Genomic DNA, 22,846 nt, shown 5'->3' on the forward strand with positions numbered 1-22,846 from the left:
CATTCTAGAAAAGAAAAGTACTCTAACCAAAGGCAAGAGAAGTGGAAGATGTCTTCATGGAAAGCCAAGGTGGTCACTCTGTGCGGAGGAAGGGTGGCAAGAATATGCATAGCAAGAATTCGTGGGAAATGAGATCAGATGGATATGATAAACTCATCAACAGAGTTAGCAAACATTTGTTAAGTGCTGATTAGGTGTCCAGAACTGTACCAGATCTCTTGCACATAATAATAATAGCTTACACCTACTAGAGTTTATAGGGTACCAGGCACTATGTTAAGCACTTTACATATATTATTCAACTTAACCATCACTACAGACCTATGACATACACACTGTTAATATCTCCATTTTACAAACAAAGAAGATGAAGCCCTGAGAGGTTAAGGAACTTGCTCCAGGCCATATGGTTCTTGAGTGAAAAGGCCTGGATTCAAACCAAGGGAGTCAGCTCAAATGTGGGTTCTAAGCACAATACTAACTCGCTTCCACACATATTATCTCATTAAATCCCCATAAAGTTCCCTATGACATAAGCATTATTATCCCCATTTTACAAATGGGGATCCAAGGCTCCAAGAGTCAGTGAATTATTGCCCAAGGTGGTTCTGCTGAGTACAGAGGTGGCATTTGAAAGCAGGCCCACTAATTCCAAGTCCTTTAAACTTTCCATTACAACATAGCTGCCTGGCAGAAAGTTTGTCTAGAATGGGATCAAATTAGGGGAAACTCTAATAGCGAAAAAGGGCAAGAAGCCTCTATGATGGGACAAGTTAAGAACTTCAGGGTTTTTTGTTTTTGTTTTTGTTTTAAAGATTTTATTTATTTATTTGACACAGAGAGAGAGAGACAGCGAGAGAGGGAACATAAGCAGGGGGAGTGGGAGAGGGAGAAGCAGGCTTCCCACAGAGCGGAGAGCCCGATGGGGGGCTTGATCCCAGGATCCTGGGATCATGACCTGAGCCAAAGGCAGACACTCAACGACTGAGCCACCCAGGGGCTCCAAGAACTTCAAGGTTTTAAACAGACAAGACTTGTTGAATAAAGATAGGTGTAGGCCTGGCACAGGAAACTGAATTTGGGGAAAGAGTGGATTTGAGCACTGGATGATAGTAGAGGTGGTAAGGACCTAAAAATGGGCGTAGGGGAGAGGGGGAGAAGGACAGAAACAATGACCAATATTTGAAGGAAAATCTGATGGTTCTTAGGGAATGAATGGCTGAGGGCCTTGAAAGGAGATTAAGTCAAAGAGGACTTTGCTTCTGGTCTCAATGACTCACTGGACTCTTGACATGGAACGAGAGGTTATAAAAGCAGCTGGTTTGTGGCAAAAAATGAAGGTTGTTTTTGAACATGTTGCAATCTGCTCGGCAGAACAAATGACTGGCACATTCCGGAGAAAATGACCAGTAGACAGTCAGAGAGGTGGGATTGGAGCTCAGGTAGAGAGCCAAAGCTGTCAATCATATCTGACAAATAAGCTATGCAGGACCACTGAAGGGGCAGACAAGTCAGATTGCAAGGAAAATAGGGTTTTCATAGTCAGAATAAGCCAGGAGTCCAGGAGTTGGCAGAGAACAAAAATGCAGCATAACAAAAGAAAGTAGGCCCAAGGGCAAGCAAGCCACAGGTCTGGACAAGTTGTTAGGGCCAAGGCAGAGAGATAAAAGAATTAAAGGGACACAGCAACAAATGAGATCTCACTCCTATCAAGGAGAAATGACCGCTGAATAATTTCCTGTCCTGTTGCTGCTATTTGGGAGTGTTTCCCTATTGCAGGAGCCAACCCAGCCTAACCGAGGGGTGCTTGCAATCCGACCCAGCAGAATAATCAGGAACTTTGCAACAAGGAATATACAATCGACATCAATATAGGGAGAGAACCGAAGTCATCAAAAAAAAGTCCTCTCCACTGGAACGGATGCTTAAAACCGATCACTATGGTAAAATTTAGATTATATATCTTGTACCACAATAAAAATAAAAGAAGGCGTCTCTCCCGAAAACATAAATGTCTATGGATCCCCCCTACACACACACAATTTCCGAAAGCCCATTTAATTTAGCAGCTCTTGGACTTACCCTTCTTTGTCCACGATCTTGATTTCCTTGCCCAAGTTGGTGGCTGTGCTGCTGAGGGAATGAAGGTACTGAAACCAGGAATGTCACAGCTATGCAGCTCTCATGTCCCTTCCGATCTGGAAAGAGAAGGGGAGAGTCAATTATGCTTAGTTTTCAGTGGAAACTCCTCTTCTGGCCTTTCTGCTACCTCTGTCCTTTTTCCAGAACGTGGAGAGCATGATCCATTGGCCATAGCCCCACCCTCTGTGACCTCTTCTGCCTGACAGAATTAAGAAAGTGAGACATAGAGCAACTCAGCCAATACCTGGGAGGGACTGAAATAAGACAAGAACCCGGGAGTCCTGTGATTTCAGTACTTGCTTGTTGCTTTTCGGACACTTCCTTTTAAAGTTCTAGGTCCTTTTTAATTGGCTTCACAGACATCACCTCCAAGCCTACACACAATTCCTTTCCTGCTCAGGATACAACCTGGTCCTAGTTTAGGGGTCATCCATAAATCTATATACTCTTGGAAGTAGCTACACAGGGTTCCTCCCCATTTACAAGTAAGGAAACAGGGCCCAAGGTTATGGAGTGGCTTGCCCAAGGGCATACACCTGGTTAATTGCAGAACAAGAAGGAGATACTGGCTTTCTAATCCACTCTCTAAATCTCTTTTAGCTAGACAAAGAGATCCCCGCTGAAATATTTGGAATTCTATTTTTATTAAAGCTTTGCTTTCCCCATGATGAGTCTCCTCTGTTGCCTTTTTCTCAAAAGATGTTTGAAATGCCTGATAATGCCAGATTAGGGGTTCTGAAGAGAATGGTAGCAGCAGGGGTGGAGTGGGGGAGTGCACTGGTTACCCACAAAACCATCTCAGACTACCTGTTATGTTGTGGCTAAAACTCAGATCCCTGCCCTCCCTCAGCCCTCGTACCGCGGAGCCTCAGAAGCCGCCCCTGTGTGCTAGGGCTCTCTAAGTCCTTTCTGCCATTGCCCCATATTGACCTTGATCTCTGCCTCTGAAATCCTTGATTACCAAAGTCAACAGGCAGCTGGTCGGCTTGGGAGGAGCCCTCCAAGGCTATGGCAAGATAGAAGAATGACAGTACAGCTCATCATAAACAGATTTATCAGGCAAACTTCAGGAAAAACTGGTTGCTCGAGCTTGCCACCTCAAGAAAAATAGTTTTGTGTAAAGCTTGACATGACGTGAAATGTACGTACGCAAGTTGCTTCCATTGCCACACTCATTTTGGGAGCTCTTTGTGGGTCACTTCACACAAAGATTCTTCTCCCTCCCCCGCCCCCCACCCCCGGAGATAATTCAAGCTATAAAGTTAACCAGAGAAATGGATTATCTATTTTCATCAAGCCTATAAATCTTGTCTATGGCCATTTCCTGAAAATGCAGGAACTCAAGGTTAGAACTTGAAAGTTACAGTCATATGTTCATAAAATAATAGAGCTGTATGGGACGTGGAAGTCATCCAATCCAGCCCCTAATTTTGCAGATGAGGAAACTGAAGTTTTCCACTATTAGGATTTTGTACTTCTACTAGGCAGCCTAAGATCACACTCATGTCTTTATAAACCAAAACTGCAGTTGGCTCCAAGGAGCTAGTGGTTGACATAAAACCCATGGTGCTTGTCATGTACACACTACTCAGCTAGATTTTCCCCACCCCAGCTTTATACCATAAATTTCCTAAAATTTTGTTCAGGAGTTTACATTTTCCCTTTCCATTCCTTTTTAAAATTTATTTATTTTTATTTATTTATTTATTTTTTAGTTTTAACTCCATATTCCAGCCTTTGGTTTGAATTTTGGTTCTGTCCTGAGTTTCCCAAGGGTGTTTGGGAAAGGGGAAGATCATTTGCTAATATGCACTTTGCAGTGTGCTTGCCATCTCATATTTAATAGCTAAACTGTTCTAAATAAAACTCTATAAAAAGCATTTAATTTGGAATTCTCCCACCTCGTTTTTTTTAGATCCTCAAGGAAGATGGATAATTTTTCTCCCTTATTTCTTGAAGGAGCTCTAGAATGGGCCCTTCCTCCACAGGGCAGAAGAACATTCTCACAGCTTGTATCTTATCATGAACTGGTGTGCCCAGGGGAATGCAAGGAAAGGCCACCCTCTCAACTCCAGAGTGGAGGAGTCTTTTTTATGTCCATCTTGATGTATCATTTAATGATTTATCTTCCATTAGCCAAGAAAGCTGGAGGAGGCAAGAAATTTAGGAGTAGGGAGGAAAGGAAGGATTACCTAATCTCTTCTGTCCTCAAAAGGATTGTCTGTTGTATGCAAAAGGAGAATTAACTTGAGTGAAATACTGTGATCACTTTATATATTGTAAACAGCCAGAAACCTAAGAATTAGCCCTTACTTCTTCCTCTCCTTCATCCTCCATCTTTAATAATAAGAATGGCTAAGATTTATCAGGCACTTGCTATGTGCAGATACTGTGCTAAGTATTGTGCAAGCCTGACTAATTTAATCTTCACAACAGTTATCATGATTTTTTTTTAAGATTTTATTTATTTATTTGACAGAGAGAGAGAGAGAGAGCACAAGCAGGGGGAGTGGCAGGCAGAGGGAGAAGCAGGCTCCCCGCTGAGCAGGGAGCCCAATGTGGGGCTCGACCCCAGGACCCTGGGACCATGACCTGAGCCGAAGGCAGAAACTTAACTGACTGAGCCACCCAGACGCCCCAACAGTTATCATGATTTAACAGACCACTCACTTGAACTCACATATTTAGCAATGGTAGGGCCAGATTCATACCCAGGTTATTGTGACTCCAGATCCCCAAAGCTTACCCGCTCTAAGTTTAGTCCAGGTTCTCTGGGAGAGCCATCAAACTATAATGTAGGTTTGACCCTATGAATCATGGAGGAAAGGAAGGAAGGAAGGAAGGAAGGAAGGAAGGAAGGAAGGAAGGAAGGAAGGAAGGAAGGAAGGAAGGAAAGAAGGAAGGAAGGGAGAGAGGGAGGGAGGGAGGGAGGGAGTGGAGAGGGAGGGAGGAAGAGGTGAGAGAAGGAAGGTTGGAAGTTTAGTTAGGTGAAAGAATCTTAGACTGCGGTTCAGTTCTAAGAAAGTTCAGCAAAGCTGATGGAACATCTGGAGCTAAAATGTCTTACAGAAAAGTCCCACATTTCCCAGGAATGGGCCTGCCTTAGTATCCCTCCCATACTCAGTAACAAAGCAGCCTGCCTGGAAGCATGACCTCGGCGAGAAGCAGTGATGGACTTCAGAGCACAGAAGCTGGGCTTCTCAGTCAATTGTGATTCTTTCTGAGAGGTGCATTTTCTTTTTTTATAAAGATTTATTTATTTTTTATTATTTTAGAGGAGGGAGGGGGCGGGGGGGGGAGAAAATCTCAAGCAGACCCCCCAATGAGCACAGAGCCCAAAGTGGGGCTCAATCTCATGACCCTGAGATCATGACCCTGAGATCATGACCTGAACCGAAATCAAGAGTCGGATGCTTAACCACCTGAGCCCCCCAGGTGCCCCTGAGGGTACATTCCCATTGTTACGTTATTATGTGACACTATCTCTTCAAGCAAATCTGCTGATTTTGTCTTCAACAGATGTCTCTACCTACTTCCTTAGTTCAGGCTTCTGTCATTGCTTACCCAGACAATTCCAGTAATGCTTTAAATTATTTCCCTACCTCCAGTCTCAATACCCTTAAAACATTTTTCTGCAAGGCTACCAGGATGATCCATTATATAAGTGCAGCTATGTCAAAACCTAGTTCAAGAAGCTAGGTAGAAACTTCTTTTTGTTAATCTTAGGATAGGTATGATGATCCTCTAACATATAAATGACAAGAATCCCACCAGCTTTCATTAATTAGGCTAATTTCAAAATTGTCTTATATTTTTTGGTTAAGGTCATTATCGTGATATTTATATATAGGGCTATTCCAGTTACCATATATCATTCATCTGTTTAAAAACTCTTCAAACGGAACTAGACGGGTGTAGGGCGGTCGCCAGGTGAGGAATTGCGCTCTCTCCATTCGCAGACTCTATATAAGATTTGGATATGTCCTTCATATTTGACTGGATTTACAGTGGTTTCAGCAGTGTGCTACAGTTTTTAGGATTATATAAGAAAACCGGTAAATTGGTATTTCTTGGATTGGATAATGCAGGAAAAACAACATTGCTACACATGCTAAAAGATGACAGGCTTGGACAACATGTCCCAACGTTACATCCCACTTCAGAAGAACTAACCATTGCTGGCATGATCTTTACAACTTTTGATTTGGGTGGACATGTTCAAGCTCGAAGAGTGTGGAAAACTACCTTCCTGCTATCAATGGCATTGTATTTCTGGTGGATTGTGCAGACCATGAAAGGCTGTTAGAATCAAAAGAAGAACTTGATTCACTAATGACAGATGAAACCATTGCTAATGTGCCTATACTAATTCTTGGGAACAAGATTGACAGACCTGAAGCCATCAGTGAAGAGAGGTTACGAGAGATGTTTGGTTTATATGGTCAGACAACAGGAAAGGGCAATGTATCTCTGAAAGAACTGAATGCCTGACCCTTAGAAGTTTTCATGTGCAGCGTGCTCAAAAGGCAAGGCTACGGAGAAGGTTTCCGTTGGATGGCACAATACATTGATTAACAACCACCTGCATCGGTTCCAGGTCTCACCATTCAGGCCTACTCAGAGATTTGATCCACTCAACATGCATAACTTGAATTCAATAGACTTTTGTTGGTTAGAAAACATGTTTTTTAGATTATTAATATTTTATCAACTTAATTTGAGTGCAAATTGAAAACTGATTCAAGTAAGTTTGAGTATCACAATGTTAGCTTTCTAATTCCATAAAAATAGTTTATACAGTTTATAATCTGACATTATCCCCAGCACCATTTATAAAGAACAACTTTCCAGCAGTACATTTGAAGCACTTTTTAACAACGTGAAGCTACAAATATAAACCATGTTTGAAAGCTCATCATGTTAAATTTTTATGTACTATTTTGGAACTAGTTTTTAAATTTTAGATTATATGTCCACCTGTCTTAAGTGTACAGTTAATAATTAGCTTATTGATGATTGCATGATGCCTTACAGTTTTCAATAATATTTTTTCTTATGCAAACGTCATGCAATAAAACACACCCTGATGTTTGGCAAAAAAAAAAAAAATAAAAAAAAAATAAAAAAAATAAAAACTCTTCAAACATTTTTAAGATAAAACCCAAGTTTTTTTGGGGCGCCTGGGTGGCTCAGTTGGTTAAGCGACTGCCTTCGGCTCAGGTCGTGATCCTGGAGTCCCGGGATCGAGTCCCACATCGGGCTCCCTGCTCAGCGGGGAGTCTGCTTCTCCCTCTGACCCTCCTCCCTCTCGTGCTCTCTGTCTCTCATTCTCTCTCTTGCAAATAAAATCTTAAAAAAAAAAAAAAAAAACCCAAGTTTTTGATGATGGCGTACCAGGACCCCCAGGACCTGGCCAGTCCTTACTTCTCCAACATCATTCCGGCCATTCCTTACCTGGAATTCAGTGCTCCAAAAATAGAGCACTGAATTATTTTTTAAGATTTTATTTATTGGGGTGCCTGGGTGGTTCAGTCATTGGGCATCTGCCTTCGGCTCAGGTCATGATCCCAGGGTCCTGGGATCGAGCCCCACATCGGGCTCCCTGCTCAGCAGGGAATCTGCTTCTCCCTCTCCCACTTCCCCTGCTTGTGTTCCTTCTCTCACTGAGTCTCTCTCTGTCAAATAAATCTTAAAAAAAAAAAAAAAGGTTTATTTATTAGAGAGAGAGAGAGCACGAGCAGGGGGAGGAGCAGAGGGAGAGGGAGAAGCAGACTCCCCGCTGAGCAGGGAGCCCTATGCCGAGGCTTGATCCAGGGACTCTGGGATCATGACCTGAGCTGAAGACAGATGCTTAACCGACTGAGCCACAAAGGCACCCCAAACTACTGAATTTTTTGTAGCTCCTGCTATTCTGTATCACATATCCACGCCTTTGCTTATACTCTTCCCTCCATCTGGGATGCTATTCTCTCTTCTCCTCCTCTCCCTTTTGTGCCTATTTGAATCCCATTCTAGATTTGGCTCAGCTGCCATCTCCTTGGGGGAGCTTTCCATGGCTCATACACACCCCAACTCAAAGATCATTTGGTCCAATTTCTAGCCCAATTCAGGAATTCTATCTAAGGCATCCAGGCAGAGAAAGTCATCAGAGGGAGAGCTCATGGCTTCACAAGGCAATTGGCTTTGGCCTGCCCTCATGGTCACATAAACCAGTCAAAGCCACCTCTTATTTTGTTTCATGAGGCAGTCTGTTCCTGCTTCCCTAGTTCTTGTGTGGATGGTGGTTAAAATAGGACCCACCTGAAGCTTCAAGATGAATGGCAGTCAGATTTTGGAAGCCTAACTGGGAAATTCTCTTGGCAGGTCCTGTAGAGGTGATCTCTAGCTTTGAATTTCCAGATCTTGTTGAGGGGGGCGGGCAGAGGGGTGGTGGAAATGATGAGGAAGAAAGACAACGCTTGCCAACATGCCATTTGTCATTTCCTTCTGGTTGTAATTTCTGAACTTTCTGGCTTTGTATTTCTGAACCCCCTATCTGTAACTCACAGGTGTTTCAAGAGACCTTCAGAATGTCTGTGGCCTTCAAGAGGGAGGATGTAGCCTACGGTAAACCACATAAGGGACAGAATTCGACCATAGTGACTGCAGTTGCTAAGTTTTCAGATGTTGCCTTAGTGCTTTTTGGTAAATCTCTCTTCTTCCAAGACTGAAAAGTTGCATCTCTAAATACTTAGAAGGGAGATATCCTGGTATGGAGGAGAAGATAGTGAACAACGGCTGATTCTGGGACCCTACAATTATTGGGATTGTGGGGTGAGAAGCATGATGAACATGACCTTTCTTTATCCACATTCTAGCACAGACCTAGTGTTTCCAATTTGCAATAGGTACTGCCTGATGTCATGCATTTTAGAGGGCTCAGTATGGTGGTTGAGTAAACACCGGGATATCGTCAAGTAGTTTCAGCCGAAAGTTTATTTATACAAGAAAAGATATAATATATATGATCAAATCAGAAAAATTGATATGAATCAGTGTTGTTTACACGGCAATATTAGAAATGAAAACAACAATAAAAATCATATGGGCTATTAAGAATCATTAGATTATCTTACCAGCCATTGTTACTCAGTGCAGAGCATACAGCTACATTTCTTTTTTTTTAAGATTTTATTTTTTCATTTGACAGAGAGAGAGAGAGCACAAGCAGGAGGAGCAGAAGAGGGAGAGGGAGAAGCAGACTCCCTGCTGAGCAGGGAGCCCAATGTGGGGCTTGATCCCAGGACCCTGGGATCATGACCTGAGCCGAAGGCAGACGCTTAACTGACTGAGCCACCCAGGCGCCCCTACAGTTACATTTCTTATTGGCACTTGAGTGTAGATCATCTGGAAATATAAACATGAAAATAGAGTGATGAAAGGAAATTGGTTCTGTTAGAATTTTTAAATTTTAATTTAACTTAACTTTTTTAAAAGACTTTCTTTTTCTAGAGCAGTTTTAGATTTACAACAAAATAGAGAGGAAGGTACAGAGATTTCCCATATATCCCCAGCCCTCACACATTCATTGCTTCTCCCATTATCATCACTCACCAGAACGGTTCATTTTTCACTAAGGATGAACGTACTTGACACATCATAATCACCTAACTGCCATACTTTACCTCAGGGTTCACTCTTGGTATTGTACAGTCTATGAGTTTTGACAAATGTTTAATGACATATATCAATCATTATAATATCATACAGAGTATTTGCACTGCGTTAAAGCCATTAGGTTTTTAAAATGTATTCTAAAGCTACTACTAAAACCATTGATATACTGCTGAAATAGGCAGATCAATGGAAAGAGGTAGATGGTCTGGAAATGGACCCAAGTGCAAACAAAATAAGTTTTATGATAAAAGGAACATTCCAAATCAATAGGAAAAATATTCCATAAATGCTGTTGGGATAAGTGGTTAGTTTTTTATTTATTTTTTTAAAAGAGTTTATTTTTTATTTAATTGAGAGAGAGACAGAGAGAGCACAAGCAGGGGGAGCAGGAGAGGAGTGGCTCCCTCCACTGAGCAGGGAGCCTGATGCGGGGCTCAATCCCAGGACCCCGGGATCATGACCAGAGCCAAAGGTAGACGCTTAACCAACTGAGCCACCCAGGCGCCCCAAGTGGTTAGTTTTTCAGAAAAAATAAAAATAGAGCTGTATTTTTCTCTGAACATCCAAAATAAATCTCAGGTGGACTAAAGACTTAAATATAAAAATGAAACCATAAAAGTACTAGAAAAAAATAATGAATTTTTGTAATAATCTTGTCATGGAGAAGGCTTTTTCTAAGTATGACATAAAATCCAGGAGTCATAAAGAAAAGATCAATAAATATGACTACTTAAAAATGGAATCTTCCTGGGAACCTGGGTGGCTCAGTCATTGGGCGTCTGCCTTCGGCTCAGGTCATGATCCCAGGGTCCTGGGATCGAGCCCCGCATCAGGCTCCCTGCTCAGCGGGAAGCCTGCTTCTCCCTCTCCTGCTCCCCCTGCTTGTGTTCCCTCTCTCGCTGTGTCTCTCTCTGTCAAATACATAAATAAAATCTTTAAAAAAAAATGGAATCTTCCAAATAAAACATCACAATCAACAAAGTCAAAGACAAACAACAGTCTGGGCAAAAAAAAATGGTTAACACATATGATATCAGTACCAATTCCTTTAATATAGAGAGAGCTTTTAGAAATCTATAAGGAAAAGAGCAACCATCCATAAAAGAATAAGCAAAAAACATGAACTGGTAGTCCTCAGAAAAAGAACTACAAAAGCACACACACACACACACAAAGAATACCCAACTTCACTGCCAATTCAATACACGCAAATTAAAATAGCGCTAAGATACCATGCTTTAACATATCAAGTTAGCAAAGTTTAAAAGTTGGGTAACAAAACATGTCTGGCGAGTGGGGAGACATGCACTACTGGTAGAAGAATATATTTCATTGCCCTTTTGGAAGAAAACTTGGCAATTTCTGCCAAAATTCAAGTGCACATATACTTGACCTAGGGGCCCTTCCTCTAGAAATCTGCCCTACAGATAAATTCACACGACAACAGAAAGATCTATAGACAATGTTGTGTATTTCTGCATGGCCTAACTAGTAAAAATAGAAACTGGAACAAGAAATAAATTCTGAAGGGAAAGAAAACATCGCTGAAGGAAGAGGATCGTGTCTCATATACAGTGATATGGAATAATATCCAATGCATGTTGTTCATTGAAATATGCACAACAGGGCGCCTGGGTGGCTCAGTTGGTTAAGCGACTGCCTTCGGCTCAGGTCATGATCCTGGAGTCCCTGGATCGAGTCCCGCATCGGGCTCCCTGCTCGGCAGGGAGTCTGCTTCTCCCTCTGACCCTCCCCCCTCTCATGTGCTTGCTCTCTCTCATTCTCTCTCTCTCAAATAAATAAATAAAAAATCTTAAAAAAAAAAAAAAAGAAATATGCACAACAGCATGTTTTATGTAATTCCATTTGTATAGAAATGAAAGGGAGATACCTATACTTTTTGTAGTACATGGAAACTTTGTGGAGGATATACCGTGGTTGACTCTGGAGAGTGAGTCAGAGAGATGGGGTAGAGGTTTTCTCCTTTGACCTTATAACCTTCTTTACTGCTTGAATGTTTTATCAAGGGGACATACTCGTTATGAAATAAAAAGCTATCTTTTTTTTTACTTTTACAAATGAAAAATAGAAATTTCATCTGGTTAAGGAAAATTCCTGTGGAGAACATTGGGTTTTCTTTAATTTTGTCACCTTTCTTAATATATTTTCAACTCTTTTGGGTAAATGGAAGATTCTAAATTCAGTCTCTCTTATCTATCATCTCTTCTATCTATCTGCCCATCCATCACTTCTTCTTAATACTTGTTACAGGCGCAGCATGGGGGAAATGAAGGGCACTGAGAATTTTTAGTCTGTCTTCTCTATATCCATTATAGGTATCACTCGCCTTGCAAGATGGACATAGTTCAGCAAAGTTGGAAATAGAAGGTTTCTCTGGAGTGAATTCCGTGACTTCCTAACATGTTAAAACTTACTGTCCTTTCCCAGAGATATTACAATAAGCTGAATTAAAATTCTGGGTGATGGAGGGGTTAAAATAATCTCTGGAACATATATTAGGCATTGTCATGTAGCTACAGTGTTATACCTATGGAGACATCCCAACTTGTTGCTTGTGCATGATAGAAAAAGCCCTTCAAGTGGGGAGGTTTAGCCTGTGGTTTTGCCAATACCAGCAACATCTGACCAAGGGTGAGAGACTTATGATGTCTGAGTCTTCATTCAGTCATCAGATATTCAGTAAGAGCTTAATATAGGCCGGGCCCTTATGCTATAATAGTAAATTCTATATGCCATAGATCATGCCATCATATAGCATAGACTACAAGTGTGGCATGATATGGTATAATAAAATGTTTTAAAATAACATAAAAGGTATTGAGGAGGTGCCCGCTGCATGTGAAAGAGCCAAGTTCCCCCAAATTTAATTATTACTCTCCTACTTAAAGTCTCAGGGGTTCCCATATGCCCTCAAATTAAGTCGCACTCCTAAGCTTAACGTTCAACAGGCTTCATCCTCTGTCTCCCGTCTACTTCTTTGGCCCTAGCTCTTGACACTGTTCTTCCCATCTCTTGAGACTGCCTATGTTACGAGGAAACCGAATTGTTTGCAGTCCCCTATTGTTATTTCACACTAGTATGCCTTTGCAAATGTTTCTTTTCTTGCCTGCTTGAACAACTTGTACTCATCCTTTGAGACCTGGCTCAGAAATCAACCAATCAGCAGTCTTCCCCTAGATCCTCTCTATATTTTATGGTATACCTTTATTATCACACTTAACATATTGCCATGCAGTTATTCATTTACATACTTAGAGAAGGATGCAAATGAATCCCCCCTCTGGTGTGTAAGCTTCTAGAGGGCAGAGACCCTGTCTCATTAATCTTTGTGGATTAGCAAATGGCATAATGCCTGGTGAGAAGGAGCTGCCCAGTATGTTTATAAATGAACGGATAAAAAAAAAAAAAGAATTAATCACAGTACAACTGAAGGACTTCTTTGTAGTTGACACTCTTAATAGTATAATAACAAATCTAGTAAAGTTGCATCTCTCTTGGATTCCATCTTATCTCTACCTCAATCCCAATGGAACAGGCGCCACCCAGGCCATTGTGGTGAGGTTCTTGTAACAATTGCTTGTCAATTGTAATGCTGGTGCAATCTTGCATAGGGAAAGGTTAGCTTAAACACACAAGTCACCGAGTATGTATCATTTTAATCTTGACAGTGTACTTCTAAGCGGATGCCTGAGTTTTTCTTCCTTCACATAACTAGCATCTCTCCAAACAAGCTTAGATAGCAACCTGTTTTCTTTGGCAAACTGATTAATGGGAGCATTACTCATATGCCTGGTTGTATGACATGTCCAATAACATTGTCATTTTGTTTATGGGGTGTTGGGTAAAAATACCCAGGAATTCACCTCTAGTGGAGTGACCACCTGTTGGCTGGAAACAGTTGAAGAGGGAACTCTGGGGAGGCAGCCCCCTTGAAGAATGCCGAAGGGGGTCTAATTCCATCACCAGCCTCCCCCACAACAAACTGCCCCCTCCAAGCTTAGCAGTAGCACCTGTGGAAACAAGAGAAGAGCCTCGCTGGGTACCTTAGCACTTTGGTTGGCTGGGAATTGAGCTGCCCGGCAGGCACCTGGAGTAACTGCTGAAGTTGCTGCTCTTCCCAAGCCCCAAAGGATGGCAAAGCTGGGGAGCTGTCAAGCGCCAGCGCATCAGTGGCCAGGAGAGAAGTCCATCTTGATTTAGGAGTAGAAACAAGGGAGCAAAGTGTGAATGAGAGAAGGCACTGGAAATGGGGAGGAAACACAACTGTAGGGCAGAACACTGGGCAAGTGTACCCAGTACTCCTTCCACCTTGCCCCGGGGGAATCCTACAGTGTAGGTGGGGGAGAGGTTGGGAGGATAGGGGTTACCATGCACAGGAGGTGCGACCTTGCCCTCTGGAAGCTCATGAGCAGGCAGGAAGGGAGCAAGCATGGATTCGGGCCTCACCTGCAGCAGCCAGAACTGAGCAGATCAACAGACAAATTCCATGCCAAGTGGGAAAGGAGGCTATCTAAGGGAAACAGAAAGCCTGAAGTTTTCCAGACAAAACAAACTGGAGAAAATCTTACAGGATTAGGGAAAGGATAACCCACTTCCAGGACCTGCTGTCTGCAAACACAGAAGGGCAAAAACAACAGAGCACAAGAACCATGTGGGGAACAAAAAAAGGGAAAGGGCGAAGAGCAGAGAGGGTAAGAGTCCAGGCTGACAACTGAGGTCCAAACACACCATAGCAAAAGATCAAGAGTCTTGTCCCATCCCGAGCCTGGTGTGCATCAGCCACCACAAGGCCATCTTGAACTGGCCTCAGTGCAACTCAAGAAGCTTATTTGAGGGGTGCCTGGGTGGCTAAGTCGGTGGAGCCTCTGCCTTCGGCTGGGTCATAACCTCAGGGTCCTGGAATTGAGCCCTGTGTTGGGCTCCCTGTTCAGTGGGGAACCTGTTTCTCCCTCTCCCTCTGCTGTTCCCCCTGCTTGTGCTCTCTCTCTCGCAAATAAATAAAATCTTAAAAAAAAAAAAAAAAAGAAGCAGCTTATTCGAGGAAGGCAGCGTCACTTAAGACACAATGACTTTCTATTCTAGCTTAGAAAACCATCTACAGGCCACAGCTTAAATGTAAAGTAAATCTATAAAATTTGCAAAGACATGTATGTACTCCTGGTAAAAAGTGTTAGGAGGGTGTTTCGTGTTTTGAGTCTCATTACTGGGCACCAGGAGTGCCAGGAGAGACTCTAGCACCGAACTCTTAAGACTTCTACATTCCTGGGGCGCCTTCGTGCCTCAGTCTGTCGGGTGTCTGCCTTTGGCTCAGGTCATGATCCCAGGGTCCTGGGACTGAGCCCTGCATTGGGCTCCCTGCTCAGTGGGGAGCCTGCTTCTCCCTCTCCTTCCCGCTCCTGCTCTCTCTCACTATCTGTATCTCTCTCAAATAAATAAATAAAATATTTTTTTAAAAAAGAGTTTTACATCCCTAAAATGAGGAATGAGAAGTATAAAATGAGAATAGCTAGCTGTATAAACTCTCAGTTCTGAAAATACTATCTTGTCTAAAGATCTAATTTAAAGGGAAAAAAAATGAAAGGAACAAAGAGCTTATTATTTGCGTAGAAAATATGTATATACCTATGCAAATTTCCTATAGATCCCTGCGGTTATGTGGTTACATGTCCCAAAAGTTCTAGTAGAAGGCCCCAGAACATGTCAGGCAGCACTAAGTCCAGAACAGAAATGAAAACAGAATAATGATTTCAATCAGATTAAAACACGAACGAACAAAGAAGCAAAACTATGGTTCCTCCACACACATCCACACACGTGGGATGTTACTGATATCTTGCCCCTGGAAGGAGAGGTGATGGCGTCAGAAGCTGCTCAGAAATCAGGCATGGGGAAAGACTTTCATCTTGGATAGGTAAAGACTGAGAAATAGCACAGTGTGAATCTGTGAAAATCATAAACAGTGAGGGTAGAGTCAACACAGACTTGTTCACGAGGATCAAAGGTGTCCTGTGAAACTTGGTTGAGATAAACTTAGAATACATCTTTTAAAGTTTGTTTGTTTGTTTGTTTGTTTACATAATCTCTATATCCAGTGTGGGGCTCAAATTCACAACCGCAAGATCAAGAGTCATATGCTCATGCTCTTCTGACTGAGCCAGACTGGTGCCCCTACAATACATATTTTATTTTATTTATTTTAATTTTTTTAGTTTTTAAAAGATTTTATTTTATTTGAGAGAGAGAGAGATTGAGAGAACTGAGTGGGAGGAGGGGCAGAGGGTGAAGCAGACTCCCGGGATCATGACCTGAGCCGAAGGCAGATGCTTAACCAACTGAGCCACCCAGGCACCCCTAGAATATATATTTTAAAAGGACTATTTCATATAGCGCAGAAAAAAAATCTTTAAATGATTTGGACACATTTATGAATGACAGAGACAGAAATGGCTACTCGGCAGAACTATGCTATCTAACTTTTAAGGATAACCGCAGCTAGGACAACCATGCATTCTACCAAAGGACTGCTGTTGGTGACAGAAATACTGGTGGCATGATTGGTTGGATTCCATGTGGCAATACTTTCACTCCTATGAGATAATATTCACACAATCATTTCTGGAAACTGTCAAGTGATATTACTACTACAGGTATTATATGTTATCACACAAAATATCAGGTGCTATACCATTCAAGTAACATTGTATATTGACCCAAGAAGATTCACATTAACCACCTTCAGACTTAAATGTCTTTGAAAATAATCCTATGTATAAGCAAAAAAGGTTTAAAGCTATATCCTGGAATAGAAGTCTTCTTATATAGATGAGAGAAGCCTTTCAAGTCAAAGGAATTGAAAATATGCTTTACAAAACTTCTTAACCTAAATACATAAATGAATCAAAAGATAAATTAAGATATGTGATACCAAGCAGAAAAATGAGAGTATCTATAATATTAAAAGATAATAGCAGAAAGAAGGAATCAAAGGTATTTTACATTAGCAATAGGTATTTACATTAGCAATAGACAGCACCTAAGCAGATATCCAAAATATTGCTAACACTTACATACTCATAAACATTGTTTGTGCCTTTTTGAAAATATCATTAGGGTCATCAGTAGGTCTGATAGGGTCCCAAAAATAAATTTTAGGTTGCGGGGGTTTTTTTTTTTTTTTCCTTACAAATGGAGAAGATTAAAGCAAAATTTGGAGCAGTTAAGGCTATTCATAAAACAATAGGTGGGGTGCCTGGGTGGCTCAGTCACTTAAGCGTCTGCCTTGGCTCAGGTCCTGGGATAGAGCCCCACATGGGGCTCTCTGCTCAGCTGGGAGTCTGCTTCTCCCTCTCACTCTGTCCCTTCCCCCGCCCCGGCTCATGCTCTCCCCCTCTCTCTCTCAAATAAATAAAATCTTAAAACACACACACACATACAAACCCAAGAAACAAGAGGTAAGTCCCCCCTGTTTCTCTTGTGAGGTATCCAAGTACCAAAACCACACTTTCTCCTGGATAACCCAGGAATCATCTTTTGTTCCTTAAAAACTCAAGATCCTGAAGAAGAGCACTGTCAAATTTCCATTCAGCAAACCACTCTAGGTTTACCAAAGCTTACACTGGAAACAAGAACCTCAAAAGTGAACTTTGATGGAAAAAAGCTGCTTTTTAAAAAAGGTTCTAAGCTTTAAATGTAGGCTGAGTGTTTTCACTTACTCCATAACATGTGCCATAGTAAATTAAACTTCTACAGGTCTGAGTCAATTGAATAAAACGTGCCTGTCTTATGTGTGTGTGTTGGGTAAGCCCTCGGGAGAATTGTGAAAGAAGGTACCTGATGGGTTCTTCATTCTTTTTGGCTCTCCTATCTCCCCCCACCCCAACCCTCCTTAGCCATTTGCTGCTTTTTCAATGCTCAAACCCTCGCCACAGGAATCTGATCTACCCAGATCTCCCCCCGTCTTATAACACCTATCCTTCAAAACCATATATTCCTCTTTTCTCCCACACCTCAACCCCATGTTAAACTAACCTTTAGGTAGCACGTAAGAGAGAAAAGAAAGAAGCACATTCATACTAGAGTGTAAATGACTAAGAGTGATGCTTGGCAAACCATCTCTTACAAAGAGTGGTTCACTTTTAAACAGTTGCTTACTGGCCAAATAATTATCCTATTATTTCCTCAAATAAAGGCACACTTGATTCTTTCCTATTGGGTGAGGTATACATTTGGCTTAGGAATAGCTGCAGCATTTGAAGTAGAAATGGAGGTCAGGACAACATTAAGAAAAGCTGTTGTTGAGTTTGAGAGAAGTTCTCTAAGTTGGTGAAGGGGAAGGGGTATGGGAAAGTTTGAACATGGAAGGTTTTGGTTCCGTGAGCTTCATTTTCTCTTCCTTATTTTTATGCTGATTAGGGCTTTTTTCCCTTCCTTTTTGACAGACTTGTTTCAGTCCTTCTCGGCCTTATTTATTTATTTTGCTCCTGCTGACAAGCTGGAGGCTGAATTATGGGCTCACTCTTAAAATGTTCCTTTAGGCTCTTGCCCCTGAGCTTTCTAGCCAATGCAGAGTCAATAGGTACTGTGCTGTATGCAAATGCAGGCATATTTGTCCGTGTAGGCCAAAGGAGGGGAGGCATTTTGCAAAATGCCTGAAGAACAGAAACAAACTTCTGCAATGGAATATCTTATAGCCTCATGAAAATAAGCTAAACTTTTCAGAAACAAAAAGTACAGAGGAATACTTATCTATAAAATAAGTTGGGGAAAAAGAAAACCTCACACAAAACAAAACATGACTAATACTTGAGCAGTGAGTTCACCTCAAGCATTTCATGAATTTCACATGACCCGCCCACTTTTTCTCTGTACCTCTGCGGATTACCATATCAGCAGCAATAATACTCTGTTGTTCCAGCGCCAGATTTACATATCAACGTAGCCATGGCATTCCTGAATGTAGAATATTGTACTGTTCCCCTTGTTTGTGGTTTCTAGAATAAGGTTAATTTTTTGTTCCCTTGCCTTCTTCACTTAATCGCATCCACCCCCTACCTCTCTTCAATCAGTGGTTTGTTTTTCCCTTTGAATAGCTATCCTCCTGTCCTCTCTCAGCCTGTGTGTCATAATTTGGACTACCCACAAATTCACTGTACGACCATGCTGCATTTTAAAATCTTTATCACTCGACCACAGATGATCAACTCTCTGAAAAGACAAGGCAGGGACAGAGAAGTCACGATGGGTCACTCCTGGGCTGACTCTGGGATACCTTCTTCCCCAAACGTATGGTGTGTGTTAGGGTGGGTCAGAAGTTATCACGGTAGATTTCATGGCCACCTTTGTTTTCTCTCTTGGTAGGCTTTGTTTTTAATTATGGCTATTTCGAGTTCGGAGATGGGTCTAACCAAAATCTCCACGCCAGGACTGAGGGAAATGGTTTTCATTTCCAAGGAAAGTTTGGAAAGGGCTGGATAATTTTTAAATTCTTAGACTCATGTGTCAAACATAGTGGGAAGCCAGCTGGAGCCTAACAAGTTATTTTAATGAGCTTCCTTTCTCTCTGATGTTCCCCAGGGGATATGTGCCAAGCAGACCCATGTGGCCCAGGGAGTAACATGATCATCTTGGCTCTGTTTAGACACCTGTGCTCTTTCAGCCCTAGTGGTAAGGGGAACAGGAGAGAGAGATGAGGGCATGGAAGGCATGCAGACCGAGTGGGAGTGGGTGTGTGCCATGCTGCTTAGGAATTCACTACAAGAAACTCCTCGGCAGGAGCAGAGGCTTGATGCGTCCTAGGCCAACAGTGCCTCTACGTGGGGTGTCCGGGAGTCTATGAAACGTGTTTGTGTGTGTTGGGGAGGCAGAAGTGGGGAGGGGAGGGAGGAGAAAATTATATGCATTTTTAGAAGGACTTGCATGCCTAGGAGTTTCCTTTTGAGAAGGAAGAAAAGACTGAAGATCATGAATATAAAGCAGGCTCAGCACCCTGAGAAAATATTCTTCTTCTAAACTTCCACCCACTCCTTTAGAAATAAAAAAGTACATTTGCTGTGTTCACTTTACCTTTCCAGGGATCAGTCTGATGCTTGGCGCTCGCTACCCACTCTGAGCAATCTAGCACATGGGTATTAAGTTCGGTCTACATCGTTTTCACCCGATGCCTTGTTTAGTGATTGTTCAGTCTCCTGTATGTATGAATTTCTTCTTCTTGGATTATAAAGTCCTTGAGGATTTATACTTATAGAAACTAATTCTCTTGTTCTTCCTCACCTCTTTGTTACCAATTCTGGGTACTTTTCAGCAAATGTTTAACATATGACTACACAATACTTCTTCATAAGATTTTCTGTCCTTTACAAAGTCTTATTTTATGATGTGATTAAGGTTTATTTTTATAAATTAAATCTAAAAAATATTTGAAGTAGTTCCACAGTTTTTAAAGTGAGCATGGTTTTTTTTTTTTTTTTAAAAGATTTTATTTATTTGACAGAGAGAGACACAGCGAGAGAGGGAACACAAGCAGGGGGAGTGGGAGAGGGAGAAGCAGGCTTCCCGCAGAGCAGGGAGCCTGATGCGGGGCTCCATCCCAGGACACTGGGATCATGACCTGAGCCGAAGGCAGACGCTTAACGACTGAGCCACCCAGGTGCCCCTAAAGTGAGCATGTTTATAATTCTTATATTTAAATTTCTATTTTAAGGGGTGCCTGGGTGGCTCAGTCTCCCTTGGCTCAGGTCAGGATCCTGGCATCCTGGGATCCAGCTCAGTGGGGAGTCTGCTTCTCTCTCTGCCCCTCCCCCTGCTCATGCTGTCTGTCTCTGCCTCTCTCTCTCACTCTTGCTCTCACTCTGTGCTCTCTCTCTCTCAAATAAAATCTTTAAAAAAAATTAAAAAATAAATTTCTATTTTAATTGTTTAATGTTTCAAATGTACAGAAATACAAAGACAACAATACAACTCCACTTCCAGAGTTAACATATTTGCTTCATATCTTTAAAAGTTAAATATACAACTAACCACTCCTCACCCCAAGCCTGCCCCCAACCTCCCTTGAGAAAACCACGCTCCTGAAACCGGTGTACCTACTTTCCTGCATGTTTTTAGATTTCCACTTCATAGTTCAAAAGGTCTTAGTTCTCCTTCCTGAGAGGCTGGTGATTGAGTCTGCAAACAGCTCACACACAGCCTCTGTGGAAGGACGAGATGGATAAGTGCCATTGCAGAGGACCCGGGGCACTTTTGTCGGCTGGGATGCAGGAAGGGAGAGAGGTAGAGGATTAACCCAGGGGAAAAGGAGTTGTACCTCAAAGAAGAGGACTTAGCGACCAGGGCATAGCTAGGGAAGCAGGACTGAGGCCAGGCTGGGCACAATAGAAGGAAGCTAGAAAGGGGTGGAAAGCAGCCCCTGGGGGTGTAGAACTAAAGGGGCATTAGGGGAGGCGGAGAAAGAGAGCTCCTCCCAGGAGCACACACTTTTGCTCCCCTGATCATCAGAAAGGATGTGGCTAGGTGTCTCTGAGACCTCCATGAATGCAGTTTGGGGGTTACAGGTGCACCCCTGGGTGGGCCCAACTGCTGAAACCCCAGCATGCCAGACCCATTACCAGCCGCAAGGCCTGGCTACGTGGCTTTTACTTGGAGGAAGTGACCTGCTTTAGTTCCTCTGAAGCATTATATAGATCAGTCAGAGATGACTCAACTTTCCTGTTACAGGCATGCCTCAGAGATATTGTGGGTTCAGTTCTCAGGCCACTACAATAAAGCAAGTCAACTGAAATTTTGGTTTCCAAGTGCATGTAAAAGTTAGGTTTACACTAAACTGCAGTCTATTAAGTGTGCAATAGCATTATTTCTAAAAAAAAAAAAGTGTACATACCTTAATGAAAAAATCTTTATTGCTAAAAAATGCTAACCATCATCTGAGCTTTCAGCAAGTCATAATCACTAATCACAGATCACTGTACCAAACATAATAATAATGAGAAAGTTTGAAATATTGTGAGAATTGGGGCACCTCAGTTGCTCAGTCAGTTAAGCGACTGCCTCTTGGTTTCAGCTCAGGTCATGAGAGCAAGCCCCACTGCAGACTCCATGCTCAGCTGGGGTGGGGGGGGAGGGTCCTGCTTCTCTCCCTCTGCCCCTCCTCCCTGCTCTCTTTCTCTCTCAAATAAATCTTAAAAAAAAAAAAAAAGAAAAGAAATATTGTGAGAATTACTAAAATGTGACACAGAGATACAAAGGGAGAAAATGATGTGGGGAAAATGGTGTTAATAGACTTGCTCAAGGCAGGGTTGCCACAAACCTTCCATTTGTAAAAAGCACAATAAAGTGAAGTACGGTAAAACAAGGTATGCCTCTATTACCCTTCCTCAATTTGGAGTTAAAAGATAAAATAGAAGATACCCAGTTAAATTTGATTTTCAGATAAACAACAAATGCTTTCTTTTTAGTAAAAGTGTGTCTTAAATATTGTATGGGACATACTTATACTAACAAGTTACTTGTTTATCCTAAAACCAACTGTGAGTGTTTTGTATATTTATCGCTAAATCTGGCAACTCTACCTCAATTGAATTTTGGAAGGGTTTTAGGAGTCTTTGAAAAGGACTGGGTCAAAGAGCTCTCCAGAATAACATTTTTTTTTTTTTTAAAGAATTTATTTATTTATTTGAGAGAGAGAGAATGAGAGAGAGCACGAGAGGGAAGAGGGTCAGAGGGAGAAGCAGACCCCCTGCTGAGCAGGGAGCCCGATGCGGGACTCCATCCCAGGACTCCAGGATCATGACCTGAGCCGAAGGCAGTCGCTTAACCAACTGAGCCACCCAGGCGCCCTCTCCAGAATAACATTAAGGAACATTAATGAATCTTTATCAAATGCTCAATGGTTTAATTTAGGCTGAAACAACAAAAAACCACGGACTTTACTAAATCAGCGGTATGCAAAGGCCATCTTAGTTATTTTTTAATGGTTTTATTGGTATAAGTCACATATTGTAAAATTCACTTTTTTTTCATTTTTAAAAGTGTT

General features: G+C 41.9%; 1 protein-coding gene and 1 pseudogene across 3 annotated transcripts in view; one reads left to right on the forward strand and one right to left on the reverse strand.

Annotated features, from left to right (window-relative positions):
- Positions 1 to 22,846, reverse strand: part of DUSP16 (dual specificity phosphatase 16) — a 170,690-nt gene that overhangs the window by 90,295 nt on the left and 57,549 nt on the right. For all 3 annotated transcript variants that reach the window (XM_078075627.1, XM_036112037.2, XM_078075622.1), the window contains exon 2: positions 2,083 to 2,198. The gene's annotated coding sequence lies outside the window, so the exon portion shown is untranslated. The remainder of the gene's footprint in view (positions 1 to 2,082; positions 2,199 to 22,846) is intronic.
- LOC118548206 (small COPII coat GTPase SAR1B pseudogene) lies at positions 6,049 to 7,057 on the forward strand (annotated as a pseudogene).

This window comes from Halichoerus grypus, chromosome 6, assembly GCF_964656455.1.
Source record: "Halichoerus grypus chromosome 6, mHalGry1.hap1.1, whole genome shotgun sequence".
In the NCBI taxonomy this organism is placed as follows: domain Eukaryota; kingdom Metazoa; phylum Chordata; class Mammalia; order Carnivora; family Phocidae; genus Halichoerus; species Halichoerus grypus.